The sequence below is a fragment of the Marmota flaviventris genome, chromosome 13, assembly GCF_047511675.1.
Source record: "Marmota flaviventris isolate mMarFla1 chromosome 13, mMarFla1.hap1, whole genome shotgun sequence".
Taxonomy (NCBI): Eukaryota; Metazoa; Chordata; class Mammalia; order Rodentia; family Sciuridae; genus Marmota; species Marmota flaviventris.
In genome coordinates, this window is record NC_092510.1 from 6,703,118 (window position 1) to 6,731,015 (window position 27,898).

Here is a 27,898-nt window from a genome sequence, read left to right on the forward strand (position 1 = left end):
CTCAACAGATCTAAGGTTAGTGCTTGGGCTATGGATAGGGCAAGGGTTAAGATTAAGTTTAGGGCTAGTCAAGGGTTATATTAAGGGATAATTTAGAACTAGTGATAGGGCTAGTGTTAGATTTATTCTTAGGTCCAGGGTTATGGTTAGGTTTAAAGATAGGGTGAAATTAGGGCTAAGATTTGGGCTAGTGTTAGTATTGGGGTTAGAGATAGGGTTAGGGTGAGGGTTAGGATTAATCTAGGTTTAGGGCTAGGATAATGGCTGGGGTTTTTGTTAATGTTAGTGCTAGGATTAGGGATAGGGCTAATGTCAGATGTGGGGCTACAGTTGAGGAGAGGAGGGTTTTAATATTAGGTTTATGGCTAGGTCTTGTTTAAGGGTTAGGTTTAGGGTTAAGGGTCAGGTTTAGAGAGAGGGGAATTATTAGCTTCAGGATCAGGTTAGAGTTTGGTTGAGTTAAGGTCAGGGTTAAGGTAATGATAAGTTCTTGTATAGGATTCAGGTTAGGTTTATGGTAATTGATAGGGTTAGGTTTAGCGATAGGGTTTGGGTTAGGCCTAGGGTTAGCATTAGGGTAAGGGTAATGGTAAGGATAATGGATAGGGTTAGAGCTAAGTTTAGAGCCTGGGTTATGGTAAGGAATAGGTCTTGAGTTAGGGTTGGAATTAGGGTTTGAACTAGGGTTACTGTTAGGGTTATCTTTAGCATAAGGGTTATGTTTTGAGCTAGTGTTAGGGCTAGGGCAAGGATTAGGTTTAGAAGTAGGTCTAGGGATAAGATTAGAGCATGGTTAGGGTTAGAATTTGATTAGGGCTAGTATGACCATTAGGGGTAGGGTTAGGGTTAGAGTAATGAATATTTTTAGATGAAGGCATAGGGTTATGGTTAGTGTTAGATTGAGGTTTAGTTTTAGGGTTCGGGCTATGGTTATGTTTAGGTTTATGGTAAGGGTTAGGGATTGAGCTAGAGTTATGTCTATGGCAAGTGTGAGGTTTAGGGTTAGGTCTAGTGTTAGTTTTCTGGTTAGGTTTAGGATTACACTTAGGCCTAGGGTTATCAATAAGTTTAGTGTTAGTTTTAGGGTAATGAGTAGGTTTAGAGCTAGGTTTACTGTTAGGGTTAAGTTTAGGATTAGGGCTAGTGTTAGGGGTATATTTAGGGATAGTTATATGTTTATGTTTAGGATAAGGGTCAGGCTTTGAGCTAGGGTTAGGACTAATCAAGTGTTAGGTTAGGGTTAAGGTTAGGATTATGCTTAGGCCTAGGATTAGCTCTAAGTTTTGTGTTAGGTTTAGGCCTAGGGTTAAGGCTGTGGTAATATAAGAGCTAGGGTTATGATTAGGGCTAGTTTGAGGGTTAGGATTTTGGCTAGATCTAGTGTTAGTTTTTGATTTTTGGTTAGGGTCAGTTTCAGAGGTAGGTTTACCCTTAAAGGCAGGGTGAGTGTTTGGGTTTGAGTTAGCGTTAGGGTTACAGCCAGAATTAGAACTAGGTTTAGGTTTAGGTGTAAGGTTAGTGTTTGTGTTAGTTTAAAGTTTACTTTAAGGGCTAAGGATAGGATTTTGTTTTTATCTGGGGCTAGAGTTAAGGCTAGATTAAGGATTTGGCTTATGTCTAGGGCTAGTGTTATGGTTTGGTCTAAGGTTAGGGCCAGGTTTAGACCCAGGGTTAATATTAGGCTCAAAATAATAGTCAGGGTTAACCTTAGGGTTTGGAATAGGGTTAGTGCTAGAGTGAGGTTAGGATTATGACTATTAATAGAGTTAGGGATTTGGTAGCTTAAGGATAAGGGATAGGTCTAGGGTTACCCTTAGGGTTATAGTTTTTCTTTGGGTAAGGGATAGGCTTATAGCTAGGGTTAGGGCTAGCGTTAGGGTTATGTTTAGGGTTAAATCTAGGTTTAGGGATCAGATTAGGTCTATTTTTTGTGTTAGGGTTTGGGCTAATGTTATGGAAATGGATAATGTAAGAACTAGGTTACAATTAGGGTTAGGGGTAGGGGTTGGTCTAGTGTTAAGGTTAGGTTTATGTTAGCATGATATTTATAGCTAGGTTAGTATTAGTATATGATTTAGAGACAGTGTTAATTTAAGGGTTAGGGTTAGGACTAAAATAAGGGCGAGAATTAGTTTTAGGATTCAATTTAAGGTGACGGTGGTCTTTAGAGCTAGGGTGACTGTTAGGATATGAGTCAGTGTCAGGGTTAGTTTTATGGTTAGGGTTATGACTCGAATTAAGGCTAGGGTTACTGTTAGGGTTTGGTTTAAGTTTATGTTGGTGTTTAGACCTAGAGTGAGTGTTAGGATATGATTTGGGTTCAGGGTTAGTTTAAGGTTATGGATAGAACTCGAATTTGGGCTAGGGTTAACTCTAGGTTTAGTGTTAATGTTTGGTTTAAGTTATGGCTTAAGATTAGGACAATTGCTCAGTTTTTTTTTTTTTTTTTTTTTGAGAGAGAGAGAGAGATAATTTTTTAATATTTTTTTAGTTTTTGGTGGACACAATATCTTTTTTTTAAGATTATATTTTTATCGTTACCTAGGATCTAACCCAGCACCCTGAGCATGCCAGGCGAATGCGCTACCCTTTGAGCCATCATCAGCCCCTATTGCTCAGTTTTGTTTTAGTCTTATGTTATATGATTAGCATTAGGATTAGGGCTAGTGTTTGTGTTAGGCTTAGCCTTAAGATTAGGTTAAGACTCGGAGTTAGGTTTAGATCTAGAGTTAGGAGAGGGCTAAAGATAAAACTAAGTCTAGGGCTAGGGAAAGAGTTATAGTTAGACTTAAAGCTAGGGTTAGGGTTAGGAAAGGATTAAATTAGCGCTAGGATTAGAGCTAAACTAAGTGTTAGTATTAGGCCTAGGATTAGGGCAGGATTTAGGGTTAGGTTTAGAGTTATGGTTAGGTTTATGGTAAGGGATGAGGTTATAGGTAGGTTTAGGTCTAGGGTTATGGTTAGAATTAGGATTAGGGCTCAGGTTATGGTTCGGGTTAGGATTAAGGCTAGGTTTAGGGCAAGGATTATGGTTAGGGCTAATTTCAGGTCTAAGTTTACCGTTAAAGATAGTTTAAGGTTAGGTTTCTTGCCTTGCGTAAGCGTTCGGTTTAGAGTTGGGGTCAGGTTTAGAGCTAAGGGTATTATTAGAGTCATGATCATGATTAGTGTTTTGGATATGTTAAAGTTTAAAGTTTGGACTAGAATTAGCATTAAGTTAGGATTAGCATAATGATAGGGTTATATTTAGGTTTCAGGTTAAATTTAGAGTAATGGATAGGGTGAAGATTAGGAATAGGGTTAGCATTAGGGTTAGGGTTAGGGTTAGGGTAATGAATAGGGTTAGAGCTAGGGTTACAGCTAAAGTTATGGTTAAAATTAGTGATAGGGTTAGAGTTAGGTTTAGAGTTAAAGCTAGGGTTAGGGCTCAGAATAGAGCTAGGATTTGGGTTAAGTTAAGGCTAGGGTTAGGGTTACAGCTAATGTAAGTACTAGGGTTATGATTAGGGCTAATTTTCGTGTTAGTGGTTAGGACTAGGTCTAGTGTTAGGTTTAGGTTTAGGGTTAGGGTGATGTTTAGACCTAGGTTTAGTGTTATGGTCAAAGTCAGGGTGAGGGTTAGATACAGGCTTGGGCTTAAGACTCAAATTATTGCTAGGGTTAGGGCTAGGTGTAGGATTAGGGCTTGGTTTATGTTAAGGATTAGGGTTCAGTCTATAGCTCGGTTTTGTTTTAGAGCTAGGGCTAGGGTTAGGACTAGTTATAGGATTAGCCTTAGGGTTAGGCCTAGGGTTAGGTTTAGGCTTAGGCTTAATGTTAAAGTTAGATTTAGAGTTAGCATGAAATCTAGGGTTATGTACAGGGATATGAATATGGCTAGGGTCAGATCTTATTGTTCAGGCTAAGATTAGGCTTCCAGTAAAGTATAGGATTAGAACTAGAGTTAGGGCTATGGTGAGAGTTAGAGTTAGTTTTGGGCTAGGGTTAGGGTTAGGGTTAGTGATAGGGTTAAATTAGGGCTAAGATTAAGGCTATGGTTAGTGTTAGGGTTAGGCCTAGGGTTAGGGTTAGGGTTATAATTAAGTCTATGTTTAGGGCTAGGATAAGACTAGGGTTTGTGCTAGGGTTAAGGCTAGGATTATGGCTAGGGCTAAAGTCAGGTCTAGGGTTATGGTTAGGGATAATATTAGGGTTAGGTTTATGGCTAATTCTAGTGTAAGGGTTAGGTATAGGGTAATATTCAGGTTTAGAGCTAGGGAAGTTATTAATATCAGGGTCAGTGTTGAGCTTTGGTGTAGGTTTGAGTTCAGGGTTAGGACTCAAATTCACATTAGGGTTAGCATTAGGGAAATGATAACGTTATGTTTAGGATTCAGGTTAGGTTTAGGGTAATTGACAGTTTGGGGGATAGTGATAGGTTGAGGGTTAGGCCTAGGGTTACATGAGTGTAAGAGTAATGTTTAGGGTAATGGATACAGTTAGATTTAAGTTTATGGCTAGGGTTATGGTTAGGATTAGGTCTTGAGTTATGGTTAGGGTGAGGGTTAGAAGTAGGGTTAAGTTTAGTGTTATGTTTAGCATAAGGGTTAAGTTCTGAGCTATGGTTATGGCTAGGCTGGGAGTTAGCTTCAGGGTTAGGTCTAGGGATAGCATTACCATAGATTTGGGGTTTGAGTTAGGGTTAGAGTTAGACCTAGGATTAGTGGTAGGTCAGTATAAGGGTCAGGATTAGGGTTAGAATTTGTGATAGAGTTAGAGCTAGAATGAGACCTAGAGTTAGGGCTATTAATACACTTAGGTTTTTTGTAAGCCTAAGGATTAGGGATAGGTCTAGGGTTACCCTTTAGTTTAGGGGTTTGCTTAGGGTAACAGATTGTTTTAGAGCTAGGTTTAGGGCTACGGTTAGGGTTATAGTGAGGGTTAAATCTAGGTTTAGAGCTCAGATTAGGGCTAGTGTTTGTGTTAGGGTTAGGGATAGGATTAGGGCCATGGCTAATGTAAGAACTAGGGTTACATTTAGGTTAGTTTTAGTGTTATTGTTAGGTTTAGTGTTAGGGTTTGGTTTAAGTTTATGGTGATATTTATAGCTAAGGGTGGTGTTAGGATAAGAGTCAGGTCAGGGTTCGTTTTAGGGTTAGGGATAGGACTCAAATTATTGTTAGGGTTATTCTTAGCATTTGGTTTAAAATGAGGGCTGTGTTTAGAGCTAGGTTGAGTGTTAGGATATGAGTCAGTTTCAGTGTTAGTATTAAAGTTAGTATTAGAACTAAAATTAGGGCTAGGGCTAGGTCTAGGTTTAGTGCTAGGTTTTGGTTTTAGTTAATGTTTAGGGTTAGGGCTATTGCTTGGTTTTGGTTTAGTCCTAAGGTTAGATTTAGAGATAGTTAAAGTGTCATGCTTAGGCTTAGACTTAGGGTTAGATTTGGAGTTAGGTTTAGATCTAGTTTTAGGCCTGGGACTAAGGATAGGGCAAGGGTTAGGGCTAGGGATAGGGTTATAATAAGGGATAGGATTAGACTAGGGATAGGAATAGGACGAGAGTTAGAGTGAGTCTTAGGGCTAGGGTTAGTGTTAGGATCAGAGATAGGGTTAAATTAGTGCTAGCATTAGGACTAGGTTTATTGTTTGGCTTAAGCCTAGAGTTAGGGTTAGGGTAAGGTTTAAATTTAGGGTAAGAAATGGCATTATAACTAGGTATAGAGGCAGGGTGAGGGTTACAATTTCAGTTAGGTTTAGAGTAAGGGTTATGATTAAAGCTAGGTTTATGGCTAGGATGAGGGCTAGGGTTTCTTTTAGGTTTAGGATTAGGATTAGGGCTAGGGCTAATTTCAGGTCCAGAATTGTGGTTAAAGATAGTTTTAGGGTTAGGATTATGGCTACGTCTAGGGTAAGGGTTAGGTGTAGGATTAGGTTCAATTTAGAGCTAGGGGTTTATTAAGGTCAAGGTCAGGATTAGGGTTTGGGTTAGGTTAAGGTTCAAAGTCAGGGCTTGAATTAGTGTTAGTGTCAGGATTAGGGTAATGATAGGGTTAGGTTAAGTTCAGGTTACGTTCTGGGTAATAGATTGGGTTAAGATTGTGGTTCATGGCTAGAGTTAGCATTAGGGTTTAGATTTTAGTTATGGTAATGTATAGAGTTAGAGATCAGTTCAGGGCTAGTATTATGGTTATGAATAGGGGTAGGGTTAATGCTAGGATTAGGGCTAGGTTTTGGGTTAAGTTAGGGATAGGGTTAGGGTTAGGACTAATGTAAGTACTAGGGTGATGTTTAGGGCTAGTTTAGGGTTTTAGGGCTACAATTAGTGTTAGGATTAGGTTTAGGTTTAGGGTGATGTTTAGAGCTAGTAGTGTTAGAGTCAGTGTCAGTTTCAGGGTTAGTTTAAGGGTTCAGCTTACAACTCATATTAGGGCTAGAGTTAGGGCTAGGTTTGAGGTTAGGGTTTGGTTGAGATTAAGGGTTAGGTTTATAGCTATAGCTAGATTTTGTTTTAGGTCTCTGGCTAGGGTTAGGGCTAGTTTTAGGATTAGTGGTATGGTTTGGGCTAGTGTTAGGGTTTGGCTTAGTCTTCGGGTTAGTACTCGATTAAAGTTAGGTTTTGTCTAAGGTTAGTGCTAGGGCAAAGAATAGGGCAAGGGTTAAAGCTAGGGTTAGGGTTATTGTGTGAGATAAGTTTAGAAAGAGTGAAAGGTCTAATGTGAGAGTTAGAGATAGTCTTAGGACTAGTGTTAGGGTTAGGACTATATTTGGGCTAAGATTAGGGCTAGGGTTAGTGTCAGGGTTAGGCCTAGAGTTTGGGTTAGGATTGTAATTAAGGCTATGTTTAGGGTTAGGATAAGGGCTAGGATTTATGTTAAGATTAGGGCTAGAATTTTGGCTAGGGCTAATGTCATGTCTAGGGTTACAGTTAGAGATAGTTTTAGGGAAAGGTTTAGGACTAGGACTATTGTAAGTGTTAGGTATAGGGTAAGAATCAGGTTTAGAGGTAGGGGAATTATTAGGACCAGGGCCAGTGTTAGGGCTTGTTTTAGCTTTGAGTTTAGGGTTGTGGCTCAAATTAGAGTTAGGGTTTTTGTTAGGGTAAAGATAGGGTTAGGTTTAGGGTTCAAGTTAGGTTTAGGGTAATTTATAGTTTTGGGGATAGTGATAAGGTTTGGGCTAGTCTTAAGTTAGCATTAGGATAAGGGTTATGTTTAGGGTAAGGGATACAGTTAGAGTTAAGGATAGGGCTAGGGTTATGGTTAGGAAAACATCTTGGGTTAGGTTTAGGGTGAGGGTTAGGATTAAGGCTAGGTTTATGGCTCAGAAGAGAGTTTGTGTTAGGGCTAGGACTAGGATTAAAGCTAGGGCTAATGTCAGGTCCAGCATTAGAGTTAAGGGTAGTTGTAGGGTTTGGTTTTGAATATGTCTACTGTAAGTTTTATGTTTAGGGCAAAGGTCAGGTTTAGAGCTAGGTGTGTTATTACAGTCAGTTTCACAATAAGGGATTGGTTTTGGTTAAGGTTTAGGGTTAAGTCTCAAAGTAGCATTAAGGTTTAGAGTAATGTATATGGTTAGGTTTAGGGTTCAGGTTAGGTTTAGGGTTTTGAATAGCCTTTGGGATAGCTATACAGTTTGGTATAGTCCTATTGTTAGCATTTGAGTTAGGTTTAATTTTAGGGTAAAATATAGGATTAAAGCTAGAGTTAGGGCTATTTTATGGTTAGGATTAGGCTAGTGTTAGGGTTAGTGTTAGGGTTTTGGTATGCCTAGGGTTAGGGTTAGGTTTAGCATAAGTGTTAAGGTTGGAGCTAGATTTAGGGCTAGGTTGAGGGTTAGGATTAGAGGAGGTCTAGGGTAAGTGTTAAGTTTAGGGCTACGTTTAGCATTAGGTTTATGGTTAGAGTTATGGTAATGGATAGAGTTAGAGCTAGGGTTTGGGCAATGGTTACAGTTAAAGTTAGGGTTAAAGTTAGGGTTAAGGATAGGGCTATGTTAATGTTTAGGAATAGGATTAGGGCTCACTTTAGAGCTCGTGTTAGGGTTAGAGTTACTTCATTCAAATTTCTTTGATACAATGCAGTATTCATCTTTAACTATCCTTACTCTGTTTGCCAGGTTTAGGCCTTTTGGTTCAATGGTTTGGTGTCCAGAACACCAATATTTTAATTTTACTTCATTTTGACCTATATGAGTAAATGTAAATGAACCTGGAAATCAAACAGGGTTTATGCTATCTGTTTGAAACTGCACACACCCATCAATTATTTGTGGGGACACTTTGGTATGTTCCTTGTGAGTGTAGGCCTAAGCTGAAGCATGCAAAAACAACTGTATCCGAGAGCCCTTTAGGAGAAAGCAGGGAATACACATTTAATGAAATTCCTCCCTTAATTATTTTGTCAGATTTGATTGATACTGAGTAGGATTCATTATTTAGCTTGCCCCACAAAGCTCTCCAAGTGTAGGACTTCTAGGATCAATGGTACTTTAATCAGGTTAGAGTTAGTGTTAAGATTGGGGTTAGGGCTCCTGTTAGATGTAGTATTAAGGTGAGAGTAAGTTTTGTACAAATTTTTTTGATACTTAGAAGGAGTCATCTTTTACCTAGCCTTAATATGCTTCTCAGGTTTGGAATTTCTCATTTCAATGGTTCACTAAAAGGGACACTCTGGATTTTAAGGTTTCCCTTCATATTGACCTATATCGGTAAATAAAAATGGAAGTTGAAATCAAACCAGGTTGGTGCTAGCTGCTTGAAACTTCAAACACTGAATCAGTTCTCTGTGGGAACTCTCTGGTTTGTTCCTTGTGAAAGTAGCCCTTTATCCAAGAGCCCCTTAGCCGAAAAAAGAGAAATGTGCATGAATTGAAATACCACCTCAATTATTGGTCATATTTCTTTCATACTGCATAGGATTCTTCTGACAGCTTAGCCCACTAGGCTCCCCACTTTTGGGACTTCTAAGATAAACAGTTTTTCAAACAGGTTAGGGTTTGTGTTAAGGCTAGACACACTCCATCAATTCTCTGTGAGCAATCTCTGGTTTGTTCTTCTGAAAGTAGGCCTAAGCTGAAGCATGTAAAAACAACTTTATTCAAGAGTCCTTTAGGAGATAACAGGGAAATATGCATGTACTGATATACTCCATGAACTTTTTGGAGAAATTTCTTTGATACTGTGCAGTATTCATCCCTTAACTTTCCCCACTAGGCTGCCCAATTTTGGAAATTTTATGGTCAAAGGTTTCATAAAAGTGTTAGGGTTAGGGGAAGAGATAGAGTCAGAGCTAGTGTTAGGGTTAGATTTAGTTTTATTCAAAATTCTTTGATACTTGTAAGGATTTATCTTTTAGCTATATTTAATCTGTTCACAAGGTTTAGGCCTTCTCCGTTCACAGGTTCGCTGTCAGGAACATTCTGTATTTTAAGACTTCACTTCATTTTGACCTATACGGGAAAGTTAATGGAGTTGAAAATCAAATAGGTTTTTTTGCTAGCTGCTTGAAACTTCACACACTCCATCACGTCTCTGTAGGGACTCTTGTATGTTTTTGGTAAAGGAGGCCTATGCTTAAGCATGCAAAAACAACTTAATTGGAGAGCCTTTTATGGGAAAACAGGAAAATATGCATGTACTTAAATAACTCCCATAGTTATTTGGTCAGACTTGATTGATGTTGCGTAGGATTCATCACTTAGCTTGCCCAAAAAGGCTCTCCAAGAGTGGAAATTCTAGGATCAATGGTTATCTAATCAAGCTAGGGTTCATGTTAGGTTTAGGGTTATGGCTAAGGCGAGGGTTAGAGGTAATGTTAGGTTGAGAGTTAGTTTCATTCAAATTTCTTTGATACTGGGCAGGAGTCATTTTTTATCTAGCCTTACTATGATCTCAAAGTATGTTCTCCTCAATTCAATTGTTCACTATCATGAACACTTTTATTTTAAGGTTCTACTTCATTTTGACACCTTTGGGTAAATCGAAATGGAGGTGTAAATCAAACAGGCAGACCTTCCCCTAAACCTAACCATAAAAGTAGCCCTAATCCTAGGCCTAAGCCTAACACTAATCCTAGACCTATTCCTAGCATTAATTTAGCCTTAACCCTAACCCAAACTCTAGCCCTAATACTAACTCTAACTCTTTCCATAGCCCTATTCCTAGTTCTAACTGTATCCTTTACCATAACCCAAACAGTAGCCCTAATCTTAGCTCTAAAACTAGCCATAACCCTAACCCTAGAATTAACCATAACTCTAAACCTACTCCTAAGCCTAAACAAACCCTATCAGTAGCAATAACACTAACACTAATCATAAAACTACCCTTAACTTTAGCTTTAGTCCTAAAAAAAAAAAATAACGAGCCAGAGGACTAACCCTAACCCTTAACCTAAACCAAATTCTAAGACTACATCTAGCCCTAAGCCTACCACAAATTTGAGTCCTATCCGTAACCATAAAATAAATCGTGATTCTGACTCTGACCCTAAAACTAACACTAGTTAAAAATCTTACCCTAAACCTAAACATAATCCTAAAACTAGACTCAGTATTAAATGTAACCCTAAAACTAGCACTAATCATAACCTTAGTTCTTACATTAGCCGTATCTCTAAAAAGAACCCTAACATAAAACAAAACCTAGCCCCAATCCAAGACCCAACCCTACCTTTAACCTTAACTTGAAACCTAAACCTAGCCCTAACACTTACCCTATACCTAACCCTAACATTAATCCTTGCACTAAACCTAAAACTAACCCAACCCTTAGCCCTGAATCTAACCCTAACCATAACCCTAACCCTACCCGACCCATTACTCTAAACTTAACATGAACCTAACTTTAAAATGTCATTACCCTAACTGGAACCTTAACCCTCATGCTAAATTGAGCCCTAAACCTAACACTCAACCTAACCCTAACCAAAACCCTAACACTGACACTAACCCTAATCCTAACACTAACCCTAAAATTAACCCTAAACCTAATCTGAATGCTAACCCTACCACTAACCCTAACCTAACCGTAATACTAACACTAACACTAATCCTAACCCTAACAATAACAATAACCCTAATCCTAACCCTAACTATAACACCAATCCTAAACCTAATCAAAAACCTAACACAAATCCTAACACAAACCCTAACCCTAACCCTAAAACAAACACAAATCCAAACCTAACCATAACACTAACACTAACCCTAATACTAATCCTAAAGCAAAACCAAACACTAACCCTAATCGTAACTTTATCCTACCAGTAAACCTAACCTAACACTTACCATAACCCTAACCCTAACCCTAAATGTAACCCTAACCCTAACACTAACACTAACTAACCCTAAACCTAACCATAACTCTACCTCTAAAACTGACCATAACACTAACCCTAACCCTAACACAAACTTTAACCAAAACCCTAATAAAAACACTAAGGCTAACCCTTACATTAACCCTAAACCTAATCCTAATGCTAACCCTAACACTAACCCTAACACTAACCATAACTGTAACCCAATATCTAACTCAAAACCTAACTGTAAAGTTAAACCTAACACTAACCCTAATGCTAACCATAACATTAAACCTAACCCTATCCTTAACCCTAAAATTAACCCTAAACCTAAGATGAAACCTATCCCAATACATAATTCTAAATTTAACCTAACCATAACACTTAACCTAACCCTAACAGTAACCCTTATACTAACTATAAACCTAACACTAACAGTAACCCTAACTCCAAACCTAAAACTATCACTGACCCTAAGTGTAAACGTAAGCATAATCCTAACACTAACCCTAACCCTAACATTAACAATAGCCCTAACACAAATCATAACCCTAATGTTAAACTTAAATCTAAAACTAACAGTAACCCTAACCGTAACCCTAACACTTATCCTAACCCTAAACCTAACCTAAACACTATCTCTAACCCTAATACTATCTGTAACCCTAAACCTAACACTAAACCTAACCCTAAACCTGAACCTAACTCTTAAACTAACCCTAACCATAACCCTAACCCTAACCCTAATACTTACTCTAACACTAAGCCTAACCCTAACCCTAAACCTAACTCTTAACCTAACCCTAAACCTTACCATAACCCTAAACCTTACCCTAACCCATACATTAAAGAAACACTAACCCTAACAATAACACTAATGCTAATACCAAACCTAACCCTAAGCAGAAACATAAACCTAACAATAACCCTAGGCATAAATCTAACATTAAAACTGACCCTAACACTAACTCTAACATTAACCATTACACTAAGCCTAAACCTAACCTTAACGCTAACCCTAACAATAAGCCTAACACTAACCCTATCCTTAATTATAATCCTGGACCTGGACATAAGAATAACCCTAACCCTAAACCTAATCCTGAATTTAACTATAAGCCTAACCCTAACCATAACACAAACCCTAACCCTAACACTAACCCTAATTACAACCTAACCCTAACACTAACTGTAACACTAACCTGAAAACAAACAAGAATACTAATGCTAACCCTAACAATAACCCTAATTCTACATGTAAACCTAACCTAACACTAAACCTAACCTTAATCCAAACACAAAACCTAACACTTACCCTAACACTAACACTAACCTTAAAGCTAACAGAATCCTAATTGCAGCCCTAACCCTAATTCTAACCCTAAAACTGACAGTAACCCTAACGTTAAACTTAAACCTAAAATGAAGCATTCCCCTAACACTAAACCTAACACAAACACTAACCCTAAACGTAAAACTAATCCTAACTCTAACCCTAACCATAATACTAACCCTAACTCTAACCCTAATTCTAACACTAACCCTACACTAAACCTTACCCTAACAGTGACCCTAACAATAAACCAAAATCTAACCCTAATGCTAACCCTAACACTTACCTTAACCCTTACCCCAAACCTAAATCTAATCGTAACCGTAATCACAACCCTAATCCTAACCACAATCCTGACACAAATGCTAACACAAACCATACCACTAAACTGAACCATAAAGTTAACCCTAACCCTAAATCTAATATTAACACTAACCCAAACCATAATACAAACTAACCCTATCCCTAAAACTAAAACTAACCATAACCATAACCATAACCATAATTTTTACTGTAAACCTAAACCTAACCTAACCCTAACACTAACACAAAATATAACACTAACCCTAAAAGTAATCCTAACACAAAACCTAAACCTAACAAGAAACCTAACCATAACAAGAAACCTAACCATAACCATAATCCTATCCCTAAAATTAACACTAACCATAAACCTAAATTTAACACTTACCCTAACCCTAAATCTTACCGTAACACTAACCCTAACCCCAACCCAACCCTACATCAAAGCCTAACTCTACCTTAATACTAATGCTAACCCTTACCCTAACCCTAACATGAACCCTAACTCTAAACCTACCACTAATCCTATAGCTAATCCTAATCTTAACACTAACACTAAACCTTAAAATAACCCTAATCCTAAACCTAACAATAAACCTAAACATAACCCAAACCCTATCATTAATTCTAACCCTAACCTTAACACTAAAACTAACCCTAACACTAACTCTAATCTTAACACTAAACCTAACCATAAGCATAACACTAAACCTAACCCAAACCCTAACCCTGTATCTAACCCTAATCCTATTCATATACCTAATACTTACCCTAACGCTAACCTTACCAAAAAACCTAACCCTAAGCCTAACCCTACCACAAACACTAACCCTAACGCTAAGAGTAAATCTAACACTAATCCTAACCCTAACTCAAACCCTAACTCTAAAACTAACCCTAACCCTAACCCTAACCCCATCACTAAAGCTAACACTAACCCTAACCCTAATTATTAGCCTAACACTAACCCTAACCCTAACATTAAAGATAAATGTAACGCTAACCCTAATCATAATACTAACCCTAACTCTAACACTAACACTAACTCTAAACCTATTTCTAAACCTAACACTATTTTTAACACTATCCCTAACCCTTAACCAAACACAAACACTAAACCTAAACCTAACCCTAAACTCAATGCTCACGCTAACCCTAACCTAACAGGAACCTAAACCTAACCCTAACACTAACCCTAACCCTAAACTTAACCCTAACCCTAACCCTAACAAAAAACCTAAACTTATCACTAACCCTAACACTATCCCTAACCCTCAACCTAACCATAAATCTAACACTAACTCTAACCCTAACTCTAAATCTAACCCTGACACTAAACCTAACACTTACTCTAATGCAAAAATTAACACTAACACTAACCCTAACACTAACATTAATCCTACCTGTAAACCTAACCTTAGACTTACCTTAAACCTAATGGTAACACAAACAATAACCCTAACCCTAACACTAATTCTAACCCAAACCCTAACATTAATCCTAACCCTAACTCCAAACCTCACCATAACAATAACTCTAACACAAAATTTAACACTAACCCTAAACCTAACCTTAACCATAACCTAATCCTAATCTTAACCCTAAATATAACTTAATCCTAAAACTAAACCCAACTCTAAACAATAACACTAACACTAAACTTAACTTTAAACATAATCCTATCCCAAACCCTAAACCTAACCCTAAATCTAACACTAACCACAACCCTAACCCTTACCATAACTCTTACAATAACACCTACACTAACCCTTAACCTAATTTTAATGCTAACCCTAAGACTAAATCTAATCATAAGCCAAGCCTTACATTAAGCAAAACCTAACACTAAATCTAAACTTAAACTTAACCCTAACATTAACCTTAACCCTAACATTAACACTAACCTGAACACTACCACAAACACTAACCCTAACCCTAATCCTAAAAATAACTCTAACACTAGTCCTAACCGTAAGCCTAACCCTATCCAACTCTACCACAAACCCTAACCCTAACCCTAACTATAATCCTAACACAAACTCTAACCCTAACCCTAACTCTAACCCTAACACAAACCCTAACCCTAACACTAACACTAACCCTAACACTAACCTTAACCTTAACACAAAACATAATGCTATCCATACCCTCACACTAACCTAACCCTAACCCTAACCTAAACCTTTCCAAAACCCTAAACCTAAAACTAACTCTAAAACTAAGCTTAATCCTAAATCTAAAAATAACACTAAAAATAACCCTAACCAAAAACCTAACCCTAAATTTAATCCTAAACAAACCTTAAACTTAACCCTACCCCTAAAAAAATGCTAACCTGAAAGCTTATACTAACCCTAAAACTCACCCTAATTCTAAACCTAACACTAACACTAAACCTAACCCAAGCATTAATCCTAACCCTAACCCTAAACCTAATCATAACACTAACCCTAAACATATCCCTAACACAAAACATAAACCTTACCCTAAAAGTAACTTTAACACAAACTCTAACCCCAAAAGTAACCCTAAATCTAAACTTAACCCTAACACTAACCCTAAACCTAATGTCAACCCTAACACTAACCCTAAACCTAATATCAACCCTAACACTAAACCTACCCTAACACTAATTCTAACACTAACCCTAACCCTAAACCTATCTCTAACATTAACACTATCTCTAAAACCTAACCCTAAACCTATCCCTAACATGAAAACTCTCCCTAAACCTAACCCTAAAACTAACACTAACACTAACCCTAACCCTAATCCTAACCATAAGCATAAAGCTTTCCCTAACCAAAACACAAAACCTAACACTAATCCTAACACTAACCCTACAAAACCCTAACCGTAAACTGACACAAACCCTAACGCTCACCATAACCCTAACCCTAAACCTAACCTAAACCTTACCCTAACACTAACCCAAAACTAACCCTAAAAATAACCTTAACCTAAATCTAAAGATAACCCTAACAATAAACTTAACCCTAAACATAACACTAAATGTAACTCTAACACAAACCATAACCCTTACCCTAACTGAAACCAAAACCTAACCCTAAACCTAACCATAACCCGAATCCGACACTTACGCATAAACCTAACCCTAACCCTAATCCTAACATAAACCCTAACACTAACCCTAAAACTAAACCTAACCCTATTCTTATCCTGAACCCTAACACTAATCCTAACCTAACCCTAACTCTAACACTAACTCTATCCATAAATTTAATCCTAACCCTAACTCTTATACTAAATCTAACCCTAATCCTACCCTAACACTAACCATAACACTAAACATAACACTATCCCTAACACTAACACTAACCTTAACACTAATGCTAAGCCTAACCAGAGCACTAATTCTAAGCCCAACCCTAACCCTATCACTAACACTAACCCTAAACATAACTGTAAATGTATCACCAAACCTCACCCTAAACATATCACTAAAACTAACCCTAACCTTAACCCTAACCTAACAGTACACTAACCCAAACCCTAAATCTAAAGATAAACTTAACACTAACCCTAATCCAAACCCTTACCCTAACACTAACCCTATTTCTAACCCTAACACTAACACTAACCCTAAAACTAGACCTAACCCAAGACTAACACTAACCCTAAACCTATCTGTAAACCCTAACACTATCCATAAACCTATCCCTAATACTGACCAAAACACTAAAACTAATCTTAACTCTAAACCTAACCCTAACCCTAAGCCTAATACTCACACTAACCCTATAATAAATATGAACCCTAACCCTAAATCTAATACTAACACTAACCCTATCACTAAACCTAAACCTTACCCTAACCCTAACCCTAACAATAACCCTAAACATAACCCTTAAAAATCTCTAACCCTAACCCTAACCCTAACACTAAACCTAACCCTAACCCTAAGCTAACACTAGCATTAACCCTAACCCTAAACCTAACCCTAATCCAAACTGTAACCCTAAACCTAATACTAAACTTAACCGTAACAAAAACCCTGAGACTAAGCCTAAAACTAATCCTAACCTAACCCTAACACTAACCCTAACCCTAATTCTAAACCAAACCCTAATACTAAATCTAACCTTTAAAACTAAATCTAAAAGTAAAACTTATTTTAATACTAACCCTAAAATGAGCACTAACCCTAACCCTAACTCTAACCCTAACACTAACCCTAACCCTAATTCTAAAGCAAATCCTAACACTAAACCTAAACTTAAACCTAATCCTAACCCTAAAACTTATTTTAATCTTAACCCTAAACTGAGAACTAACCCTAAACCTAAACCTAACCCTATCACTAACCCTAACCCTAACACTAACCTAAAACTTACCCAAACCCTCAACATAACCCTAATTCTAATGCTAAACCTAACACTAATTCTAAACCTAACCCTAATGCTAACCGTAACACTAAGCTTAAACCTAACCATAACCCTACACCTAACTATAACCCTAACCCTAACACTAACACAAATTCTAACCCAAACCATAACCCTAAACCTAACCCAACCCTAACCCTATCCCTTACCTAACCCTAAACCTAACACTAACACTAACCATAAATTTAAATCTAAAAATAAACCTAATCCTAACACTAATAATAACCCTAACTTTAATCCTAACCATGATACTAAATGTAACTCTAACCCTAACCCTAAACCTAAAACTAAACCTATCCCTAACTCTAACACTATACCTAACCTAACTGGGAACCTAACATGAACTTTAACAGTATACCTAAACCTAACACTAACCCTAAACCTAACTCTAACATGAACCCCAAACATAACCCTAACATTAACCCTAACCCTATTACTAAAACTAATCCTACCCCTAACACTAACCCTAAAACTTACCCTAAACCTAATCCTAACCCTAACCCTAACACTAACCCTAAACATAACCCTAACACGAAACCTAAACAGAACCCTAACCCAAACCCTATCAATAACCTAAACTTAATTCTAATCCTACCAAAACCCTAATCCTAAAACTAACCAAACCCTAAAGCTAACTATAATCCTAACACTAACACTAATCCTAACCCTAACTCTAACCCTGTCCCTATACCTATTCTTAAACCTAACCCTAACACTAACAATAACACTAAACCCAACCATAACCCTAACCCTAACAATAAACTAATTCAAAACCTAAACCTAATCCTAAACCTAAACATAAGTATAAACCTAACCCTAACCATAACCATTACCCTAATACTAACTCCAACACCAGCAGTAACCCTAACCCTAACCGTAACCCTAACCCTAACCGTAACACTTACACAAACACTAAACTTATCATAACCCTAACACTAACTCTAACCTAACTGTAATTTTAAACCTAACATTAAACCTAACCCTAAACATAAACCTAACACTAACCCAAACCATAACCCTAACCCTAACTCTACTCCTAATTGTCATAATAACCCTAAACCTAATCTTAACCCTAACACTAACCCTAATCCTAAGCCTAACTTGAACCCTAAATTAATTCTAACCCTAAACATATAACTAAAACTAACCTTAACCTTAACCCTAAACTTAAACCTAACACTAACAAGAATGCTAATACTAACCCTAAACCTTACCAAACCCTAGCCCTAACCCTAACACTAACCTTAAACTTAACTCTAACCCTAACTAAAACACTAATCCTAACCCTAACCATAACCATAACCATAATACTAAAACTATCCCTAAACCTAAAACTAAATCTTTCACTAACCCTAAACCAAACCCTAAAATAAACCCTAATCCTAAAGCTAACCATAACCCTATTACGAACCCTAAATCTAACCCTAATCCTAACCCACTACACTAACCTTAAACCTAATCCTAACCCTAAAACTAACTCTAACTCTAGCCCTAATCCTAACACTAACTTTAACACTGTCTAACCCTAACCCTAAACTTAAACCTAACTCTAACCCTAACCCTAAGTCAAACAAAATCCTTAACACAAACCACAACCCTAACCCTAATCTAACCATAATGGTAATCCTTACCTAAACCTAAACCTAATCCTAACCCTAACATTTTCCCTTACACACACCCTAATCTAACACTAACACAAAACCTAACCCTAAACATTCCACTAAGCCAAACCCTCACCCAAACCCTACATCTACTCCTAACAATACCCATAACCCTTAAACTAACCCTAAATGTAACCATAAACTTAACTCTAACACTCATTCTAACAGTAACTCTAAACCTAACCCTAACACTAAAACTAACCCTAACTCTAACCCGAAAGAAATCCCAAACCCTAACACTAAACCTAAACCTAACCCCAACCCTAACCCTCAACCTAACACTAACCAAAACCCTAAATCTAACCATAACCCTTACCAAAACACTAAACCTAACCCTTACCATAAACAGAACCCTAACACTAAACCTAACACTAAACCTAACCTTAACTCTAACCCTATTCCTAACCCTAACCCTAACCGTAGTCCTAAACCTAAGCATATTCCTAACCCTTACATAAACCATAACACAAACCATAATCCTAACCCTAACATAAACCTAATTTTAACTGTAACCCTAACCCTAAACCTAGTCCTAGCCCTAACAGAAACAGTGACACTAACCCTAACAGTAAAACTAAACCTAACCCCAACCATAACCTATCATAAAGCCTAACCCTAACCTTAACCCTAAAAATAACACTAACCATGACACTAACCCTAACACTAATCCTAAACCTAACTAACCCTAACCTTGGCCGTAACCCTAACCATAAACTTAAATTTAAACCTAACCCTAACACCATCCCTAATCCTGACAGTAACCCTAACTCAAACCATAATCTGAACCCTAACCCTAACACTAACCTTAAACCGACACCTAATTCTAAAACTAAGACTCACCCTAACCCTAACACTAAAGCTAAACCTAAAACTAAACCAAAAACTTACACTAACACTAAACCCAAACCTAATCCTAACCCTAAACCTAACACTAAACCTAACCTTAATATTAAACCTAACACTACCCCTAAACATAACCCTAACCCTAAGTCTATCACTAACACTAACCATAACTCTAACCCTAAACATAACACTAACCATATCCTGAACCCTAACCCTAACACTAACATTAACTCTAACCCTAAACATGCCACTAACACTATTCCAAACCCTAACCCTAACAATAACCTTAATTCTAAGCCTAACCCTAAAAATAACATTAAACCTAACCCTAACCATAATACTAATTCTAACCCTAACACTATCCCTAACCCTAACATATCCTAAACTTAAATGTAACCCTTACCCTAAATCTAACAGTTACCTTAAACCTAACCATAACCCTAATACTAAAACTAACGCTAACCCTAATAATAACCCTAACAGCAACAAAAAACATAACATGAACCCTAACACTAACACTAACACTAAGCTTAAACTTACACCTAATGTAAAACTATCCATAAACATAACACAAAACCTAACCCTCACACTAACTGAAACACTAACAATAACCCTAATCCTAACCCGAAACCTAATACTAACACTAATCCTAAACCTAAGCTAAATATAAACCTAAACCTAAAACTAACCCTAACACTAACCCAAACACAAAACCTAACCCTAACCCTAACACTAACCCTAATCCTAAACCTAACACTAACCCTAACACTAATCCTAAACCTAACACTTAACCTAACCCTAAAACTAACACTATACCTAACCCTACACCTAACACTAACCCTAACCCTAATCCTAAACCTAACCCTAATGTTTACCATTATACTAACACTAGCCCTAACACTTACAATAACACAAACCCTAACTCTAAAACTAACACTAAACTTAAACCTAACCCTAACCCTAACCATAAACTTACCCAGACCCAAAGCTAACCCTCAACCTTACCGTAACCCTAACCATAAACATAACCTTAGCTCTAACCCTAAACCTAAAACAAACCCTAATTGTAACCCTAACCCAAACACTAACCCTAACCCTAACCCTTACTTTAAACCTAACCCTAACCCTAATCCTAAACCTAAACTAACCCAAACCCTAACCCTAACCCTAATCCTAACTCTAACCCTAAACATAATTCTAACACTAAAATTAACCGTAAACCTCACCTAAAGTTAACCCTCATTTAACACTAACCCTAAAACTAAACAAAAATTTTACAGTAACCCTAACCCAAATGCTAATTTTAAAACTAAGCCTAACACTATTACTAACAGTATCCCTAACCCTACCCTAATCCTAAAGATAAGACTAACCAAACACTAACCTTAACCCTAAACCTAAAAATAACACCAACTCTAACCCTAAAACTAACCCTAAACCTTACCAAAATCTTACACTAAACCTAACCCTAAACCTAACCGTAATCCTAACACTAAACCTAACACTTACCCTGAACCTAACCCTAAACCTAATGTAGCACTAATGTAACACTAACCCTAACACAAACTGTATAACACTAACCCTAACATAAACATAACCCTAACCCTTACGTAACCCTAACCCTTACATTAAACCTAAACTTAACTCTAACACTAACACTAACATTGACCCTAACCCAAATCTTAATACTAACCCTTTCCCCTCCCTAACCCTTTCACAAACCCTGACCCTAAACCTAATGTTAAACCTAACACTAACCTTAACGCTCACACTAACACTAACACTAACTATATCTGTAACCTTAAACCAACCCTAACCTTAAGCCTAATTAACCCTCATTCTTACCCTAACCATAACCCTAACACTAACCCTAATGCTAAAACTAAACCTAAGACTAACCTTAACCCTAAGCCTAAACCTAAACCTAATCCTATCTGTAACCCTAAACCTAAACATAACTCTTCCCAAAACATAACCCTAACCCGAACAATAACCCTAAACCTTATCATAATCCAAACCCTAAATCTAACCCTCACCCTAACCCAAACCCTAAAACTAACACTAACCCTAACCTAGCCCTAACTCTATCCCTAAACTACCTAAAACCCTAACCCAAACACTAACGCTAACCCTTACCCTAACCCTAACCCTAACACTAACCCTATCAATAACCCTAACCATAAACCAAAATCTAAACCTAACATTCACCCTAACCCTTACCTTAACATAAACCAAACCCTAATCGTAAACCTAACATAACCGTAACCATAACATTAACCTAACACTAAACCAAATTCTAACCTTAAACTTTACCCTCACAATAACTTTAACCCTAAACCATAACACTAACCTAAAACTAACACTAACCCTAACTCTAACTCTAACACTCATCCTAAACGTAAAGTTAACACTAACACTAATTCTAAACTTAACCCTAACCTGAATTTAACCCTAACACTAACCTTCACCATAACACTAATCCAAACCCTAACACTAACACAAAACATAAACCAAATCCTAACTTTAACCAAAACCTTAATGTAACCCTAAACCCAACCCTAACCCTAAACATAAAGCTAACCCTAACCCTAACACTAACCCTACAACTCACACTCAACCTAACCCTAAACCTAACACTATCACTAAACTTAATCCTAACACTAACTCTAACATTAACTTTAACCCTAACCCTAACAATAAAACTTTACCTAAACATCACCATAACCCAAACCCTAACCCTAACACAAATCTAATCCTAAACCTAATCCTAACACTAATCCTAACACTAAACCTAACCCTAACCCTAACCCAAACTAACCCTATCTGTAACCCTAACACAAAACCGAACGCTAACCCTAACCCTATCCCAAAACCTAACCCTAAACCTAACCTTAACACTAACCTGAAACCTAGCCCTAACCACAAACTTATCCCCAACCCTAACCTTTACCATAACCCTAAACCTAAAAGAACTCTAACCCTAAACCTAACGTAACACTAAACCTAACCCAAAATTTATTCCTAACACTAACCCAAACCCTAACCGCAACCCTAACACTAACTATACCCCAACCCTAACCCTAATTTTAACAATAGTCTTAACCATAAAACTAACATAATACTAACCTTAAAACTATCCCTAACCCTAACACTAACCCTAAACCTAAACGTAACCCAAACACTAATACTAACCCTAAACTTAAGCCTAATAATAACATTCACCCTAACCTTAACTCTACCCCTAATCCTAAGCCTAACCATAAATCTTACCCTCAACTTAACCCTTACCCTTACTGTAACCCTGTCACTAACTCTAACTCTAACACTAATTATACCTCTATCCCTATCCCTAAAACTAACACTAACACTAACCCTAACCCTAACTCTAACCCTCACTCTAAACTTAACAATAAAGCTATCACTAACCCTAACACAAACCCTAAACAAAATACTAACCTTAATCCAACCCTAACCCTAACCCTAACCTTAACTCTAAACCTAATCCTGAAGCTAAACCTAACTCTGACCCTAATTATAAGCCTCACCCTAAACCTAATTCAAAACCTAACACTAACACTAACTCTAACACTAACCCTAAAATTAACTCTAACATTACCCCAAACACTAAAGCTAAACTTAACCCTAACTCTAACCATAACACTAACCCTAAACATAACCCTAACCCTAACACTAACACGAACCCTAAACTTAACCCTTACCCTAACTCAAACCATAAACCTAAACCTACCCTAAGACTAACCCTAACCCTAACCCTAACCCTAAACCTAAAACTAACACAAACCCTAACACTAACCCTAGCACGAACTGTAACCCTAACCCTAACACAAACCATAACCTTAACCCTAACACTAATTTAACCCAAACCCTAACCCTAATCATAAAAATAATCCTAACTCTAACCCAAACCCTAACCCTAGCCCAACCCTAAATCCTCAACTGACTCTAAACCTAATTCCAAAATTTATCATATCCCTAACTATAACTCAAATCATAATCACTACACAAACCGTAACGCTAAAATTTACACTAACCTAAAACCTAATACTAACACTAACCCTAACCCTAACACTATCCTTAATCCTGCCCTAACCCTAAGCTAACTTTAATGCTAATACTAACCGTAACCATAACCCTAAACATAATCCTAACTGTAACGCTAACAGAAATCCTAACCCTTATCCTAACACTATCCCTAACCCTAATCCTAACTCAAACACTAACACTAACACTAAACCTAACCCTAACCCTAACCCTTACAGTAATCCTAACCCAAACCATTAACCTAAACCTACCATAACCCTAAACATAACCATAACCCTAACACAATCTGTAACTCAAAACATACCCTAAACAAAACCTAACACCAACCCTAATATTTACCTAACATTAACCCTAACACTAACATTATCGTTAACACTAACACTAAATCTAACCCTAACCCTAACACTAACATTAACCCTAAAGGTAACATAACCCTAACAATAACAGTAACACTACACGAATCATACCACTAACCCTAACCATAACCCTAATCCTAACCCTAAACCTAACACTAACACTAATCCTAACCCTAACACTAACACTGAATCTAATCCTATCCCTAACACTAATTTTTACATTAACCCTAACCCTAAACCTAGCTCTAACACTTACCTAAAGCTAACGCTAAATCTAAACCTATCACTAACCCTAGCCCCAATCCTAACCCTGTAAATAACACTAACCCTAAACCTAACCCTAAACATAACACCAACCCTAACCCTAACAAAACCCTAACCCTAACACTTACCTAACTCTAAACCTAACACTAAACCTAACACAAACCCTAACACTAATCCTAACCCTAATCCTAACACTAACCATAACCAAAACAATAACCCTATCACTAACCTTAACCCTAAGACTAACTCTAAACCTAACACTAACCCTATCCCTGACCCTTATTTTAACCCTAACACTAATACTAACACTAAACCTTACCCTAACACTTTACCTAAACCATAAAACTAACCCTAAATTTAAGTCTGTGCCTCACTCTAACCCTCTTTCTAATTATAAACAAAACCCTAATTTTAACTCTAAACCTAACACAAAACCTAAACCTAACCCTTACCATAACCAAAACCATAATTTTTACCCTAAAACTAACCTTAACACTAACCCTAGTCAAAACCCTAACACCAATTCTAAAACTAACTTTAACCCTAATTCAAACCCTAAACCTAACCCTAAATTCAAAACCAATCTTAACCATAAACCTAACACTAACCCTAACACTAACCATAACCAAAAACCTAACCCTAACTGTAACAATAACCTTAACACTAATTCTAAACCTAAACCTTAAAGTAACCTGAATCCTCTCCCTAACCTTAACACTATCCCTAACACTAACCCTACCACTAACACCAACACTGAACCTAAATCTAAACCTAACTCTACCCCTAACCCTCACCCTAAACCTTTCCCTAACACAAACCCTAAACCTAAACCTAACACTAATCCTAACCTTTACCCTAACACTAACCCTAGCCTACATGTAACCCTAAAATTAACCTTAAATCATACCCTAAGCCTCCTAACCATAACCCTGTCCCTTACACTAGCACAAACCATATCATTCACACGAACACTAATCTTAACACTAATCCTAACCATAACCATAACACTAAATCTAAAATTAAACCTAAACCTAACGTGAACCCTAACCCTAACACTAACCCTAGAACTAACCCTAAACCTAACCATAACCCTAAACCTAAAATGAGCCCTAAACCTAGCCCTAACTATAGCATTAACCCGAACCCTAGCCTTAGCCCTAACCCTCTCCTTAATCCTAACCCTAACACTAACGCTAAAGCTAACCCTAAATCTAACCCTAACCCTGACACTAATTTTTAAAATAATCCTAATCCTAACCCTTACACTATCCCTAAATCTAACCCTAAACCTAACACTAACTCTAACACTAACCCTAACCCTAACCCCAACACTAACCTTAACACTAAATATAAACCTAATCCTAACCCTAAATCTAACACAAATCCTATCCCTAATCCTTACTTTAACCCTAACACTAACACTAAAGCTAATCCTAATGCTAACACTATACCTAAACTACCCATAACCCTAAAACTAACCCTAACACTAATACTAACCCTACGTTTCACTCTAAGCCTCTTTCTAATAATAACGAAAACCCTAATTTTAACTCTAATCTAACACAAAACCTAAACCTAACCCTTCTCCTAAAACAAACCGTAATTCATACCCAAACACTAAGCTTAACAGTAACCCTAACTGAAAACCTAACCCTAATTCTAAAATTAAAACTAAACCTAAATTGAAACCAAACCCTAACCCTAACCCAAAACTAACCTTAAATAAACCTAACCCTAACCCTAACACTAACCATAAGCCTAACTCTAACCATAACACTTTCCTTAACCTTAATTCTAACAATAAACCTAAAAGTAATCCTAAACATATCCCTAAGCCTAACACTACTTCTAACCCTAACCCTAAAACAAAAGTTAACATCGAACCTAACCCTAAACCTAACCCTACCCCTAACTCTACCTTAACCTTACTCTAAAACAAACCCTAAATATAAATCTACCCTAACACTAATCCTAACCCTAACCCTAACACTAGCCATAACCCACAAGTAACCCTAAAACTAATCCTTAATGTAAACCTAAGATTCACTCTAACCCGAATCCTAACCATAAACCTAACCCTAACTTATCCCTAACCCTATCACAAACCCTAACCCTAAACCTTACCCTAACACAAACCATATCCCTCACACAAGCAGAATCTTAACACTAAACCTAACCCCAAACCACTCTAAAACTAACCCTAACACTAACCCAAACCCTAACACTAATTATAACCCTAAAACTAAACCTAAACATAACCCTAAACCTAAGCCTAAAACATACCCTAAAACTAACCCTAACCCAAAATGTAACACTAACACTAACCCTATTTGTAGCCCTAACCATAAACCTAAGCCTAAACCTAACACTCTCCCTAAATCTAACCCTAACACTAACACTAAAGCTAACCCAAAACCTAACCCTAACTCTATCACTAACCCTATCCCTAACACTAACACGAATCCTAACTTTAACACTAACACTAATCGTAACCATAAACCTAAACATAAACCTAACCCTAACCCTAACCCCAGCCCTGACCCTATATCTAACCCTAAACATTTCCCTTAACACTATCCCTAACCCTAACACTAACACTAACTCCAACACTTACAATAACCCTAAACCTAACTCTAAACCTAACACTAACCCTAACAATAAGCCTAGAACTAACCCTAAATATAACCATAACCCTAAACACTCTCACGAACCCTAATCCTATCACGGACACTAACCTTAAACCTCACCATAAACGTAACCCTAACCCTAACACTCTAACAGTAACGCTAACATGAAGCCTCAACCTAACTCTAACACTAATCCTAAACCTAACTCTAATTCTAACTGTAACACTAACCCTAATCCTAATCATAATCCTACAACTGACCCTAAAACTAACCCTAACTGTAATTCTAAAACGAATCCTCAACCTAACCCTAACCGTAACCCTAACACTAACTCACACCTTAATCCTAACCCTAACAAAAACCCTAACCAAACCTTAAACCTAACCCTAACTTAATTTTAACCCTAATCCTTACCTAACCCTAACCCTAACAGTAACCCTGAACCTAACACTAACTGTAACCCCAACCATAACTTTATAACTAACCGTAAACCTAAACCTAATCCTAAACCTAACACTAATCCTAAACCTAAACATAACCCTAAGCCTAACCCTAAAATTAACTCTAATCTTAACCATAAACCTGATGATAACATCAACCCTAACCCTATCACAAATACTAACATAACCCTAAGAGTAACCCTAAACCGAACCCTAACACTAACTTTAAAACTAAAACTAAACCAAACCTGAAAAACCTATCCCTAAACCTAACCCTATCACAAACACTAACCTTAACCCTAACACTAACCTTAATCCTAACCCTAACAC